Here is a 3,503-nt window from a genome sequence, read left to right as displayed (position 1 = left end):
ATATAATCTTTTTTCATGTGAGTGTGTGTGGTCAATTTTTTGTAAAAAGAATGAATTCAATAATTTTCAGGAGAGTATTAAACTTTATATGGTATGAAAAACCTTTACAATGACAATTACTGTAAAACATGAGAAAATTTGCGAAATGTCAATGAAATCTGAATATGTTGAATTCTCACTTTTTACAGAACTTTTAAGAAATATTTAGACCTTATAAAACAGAAGAACAAAATAATTTTAATGTTAACATTCCTAGATTTTCATATTTATTTAAAATTACGACTTTTCTCCAAATTTATTGTTTAAAATATGTGCTTTATCTACGTCTATTTTCTTTACTTCTCTGTTTCTGTGAATCGTGTCTGTACTCGGATCCAATTCTTATCCAATAATGGCCTCAAAGACATGCAATTTAGAATTAATCGTTCTTGAAATACTTTTTGTTTTTACCACGTATCCTTGAAAGTTAAAGTTCACTTGGCAATCCGGTATACAAATTTTTTGAAGACTGTAAAACATCGATTCAATATTTTGTAATCTCTGCAGTAAAATTATTCGTTTTTAATATCGGTTTTAACATGCGTAATTAAGAAAATATTTACGTACATTTTATTAAAAAGATAAATATATTTTTTCATGTTTTTTTTTCTATTAATAATTACCATTTCATATTTTTTCATATTATAACAACCTATGAATATTTTTAGTACATTATACAGGGGGTGTAAAAATGAAAACTGGGGTAAAGTTTATATAAAAGAATATGTTTTACTCAAATGAATCTATTTAATACGTCCATTATAAAAAAAAAAACTTTGTTAGAATAATATTACCTATTATGATAAGCTTATTATATAATTGTAAAGACTGCTTATTTGTTTATTATACACTTATAAAAAAATTGCATTTGTATATAAAGATAACTTTTAACTTTATAATCTCAACTTTTTATGACTAGTTTGAAACTATTTTGTCATAATAACAGGCATCGAAACTCTGAAGAGATTCCCATAAGGACCATATTGTCAAATAAATAAAATATTCTTCTGCGTGTAAATGGATTGTTGAGGTGAAAAAGTAGATAAAATATAATTAATTTAGGTATTATATAAACAATAAAAAAAACAGTAGAACTCCTTTTGGGTTTTTTTTTTTGCTCTATTTTTTATTTGAAAAACATAAGAAAAGTTATTTAATTTTTTCATATTAAAAAAAAAACTTATCTAATAAAACTCAATTAACATAAAAATGTTGTTGTTGTTGTTTAAAGGCGTAAAACCCTCTGGTCATCAACGCCTATGGGATGATAAGAGTAAAAAAATAAAATAAATAAATAAATATTTTCTATAATTTATATTATATAATTTCTATAACATAAAAATTTCTATCCTCTTACTCAATTTGAAGGGGCTGAGAGAGGGAGGTTGCGAAAAACATTTGGATATGACTAACTTTTTAAAGAAATTCATCCTCATTTTTAATTGATATTTTTTTTAATACAGAACGGAATAACTAGTGAATTTTAAAGTTTTGAAATAGAATGAAGGACTATTATAAAATAATTTAAGATTTCAGCTCAATAGTCCAAGTGTGAAGGAAATATAAAGAAGCAATAAAAAATGGTTCATTTCTTCCTAAAAAAAAAAAATCTTTAAGTAAAATTTTTATTTAATCTCTTAACAGAGACCATTTTGATTTTTTTAAAAATATAACTTGCTAATGATTTCGGGTTTTAGATATTCTCTTATAACAAAACTACACGTTTATTTCTTCAACATAAATCACAAAAAAATGATGTTCGTTTCATATTTTTTTCTTTTTAAAGCCTCAAACCAAAGTAATGTTTATTCCTTCCAAACTTTCAAATAATTTGGAAATTTTCAATTTTGTGTCTGAAATTAAATTTTAAAATCTCTATTGTATATTTAGTTACCAATTACAAAGAATCATACTAAATAAATACTATATAATTTTATATGACTAATTTTCTCTTTTAATTATGAAGCAAAATAATTCATGTTTATATTAAACCATTTATGTGGTCGTTACTAGGCAATGATAATGTTCATAAAACATGATAGATTAATCAGAGATTTGTGATTATTTTATAGATATGGTAATCCGTATTTCCCCATTTTATCAGGGTAAAAATGAACTTCCATATGTAATTAGGAATCAACCAATATTTTTGTGAAACTGTGTTTTAATCAGTAATACAGATAATTGTTTCAATAATTTCCATTTCGCAGTTGCTTTCATCACTGTTGCTCTATATTATTATTAGATACCAATAAAGGCTTGGATTTTATTGTGAATTGATTTTTGCAAAATGAAAAAAATTTCAATATAGCCAATAAAACTCAAAAAATGTATGTGGTGTATGGATATAATTATTTTTAAAAAATGAAATGTTTCCTAAAAATTCCGAAAAAAAAAAGCAAAAATGTTTAAATCATATGTTTGCAGACTAGCATTGATTGAATAACTATATTATATTAGATCAGTATTAATTAATTCAAATTACATTAAAACACTTAAGCGAAATAAATAAAGTAAAGAATTAATTGGATAATTATATATATTAAAAGTAACTAAATAATTGTTGAAAAAGAGTTCATAAGAAAAATAAATTATAAGTATCACGTGAAACATAAAAAACTCATTATTAATTTTAGGAATATGTACCTTATTAAAATGAACTATAATAAGACAAAAAAATATATGAGAAAATTAAAAAATGTAAAAAAAAAAATTTGCCACTCCTATTAATAGTAATTGGTAATATTTTATTACCAATTTGAGAATTGCACCAGTGAGTAATTAATCCATGGATTGTATTCTAACCATGTAAAGATTAAGACCCTTACGTAATCACACTGTATATTTAATCGTAAAGTAAGTCAAACCCAGCCTCATAAATTGGGTATCCTTAATTGGGTAAAAATCTGTTGGTTGAGCGTGATTCTGACCAAATCACCTCCTTGCACAACCGTTGGTTCAGTAACAGTACTTCTTTACAAAGTACTGGACCCCTGACCCTTTACGGGTTGTATCGGTACAGATTTTTTTTTTTTTTAAGTAAGTCAAAACTGTTAATACATTGCCATATATTTTTCCGGACAGAGATTTTCAATTAAAAAAATATTTTCACTTATCTAATATAAAGTGAGTTATTATATTTATATTGTACATATGTTAAGAAACTATAGATGGGCATATAAAAAAAAAATGTCAACATTTATTTGAAGCACTTTTTTTTTTTTTTTTTTTATCCCCCTCCCTTGCCATCTCTGGCATACGGGGTGCGGGAGCAGTGGGTTTTTTTTTTTTTTTAAGCACTATCTTAGTTTCTCGGCGATTATGATAACAACACAATCAAAATTTTATAACTACTTAACAGTAGAGCGATAGTGAAAGGAATAATGCGTAATAAATAAATACTGTAAAATAGAAAACCAAGATAAAATGTGCAATATCTTGTTATAAAAATGACACACACATAC

General features: G+C 24.8%; 1 protein-coding gene across 1 annotated transcript in view; it reads left to right on the top strand.

Moving 5' to 3' along the window:
- The window catches only part of LOC106690374 (probable peptidoglycan muropeptide transporter SLC46), a 94,390-nt gene that overhangs the window by 1,779 nt on the left and 89,108 nt on the right, over positions 1 to 3,503 (top strand). The gene's annotated exons all lie outside the window — the stretch shown is intronic.

The sequence above is a fragment of the Halyomorpha halys genome, unplaced genomic scaffold (assembly GCF_000696795.3).
Source record: "Halyomorpha halys isolate HHAL.00 unplaced genomic scaffold, Hhal_1.1 Scaffold50.1, whole genome shotgun sequence".
In the NCBI taxonomy this organism is placed as follows: Eukaryota; Metazoa; Arthropoda; class Insecta; order Hemiptera; family Pentatomidae; genus Halyomorpha; species Halyomorpha halys.
This window is presented reverse-complemented; position numbering and strand designations above follow the sequence as displayed.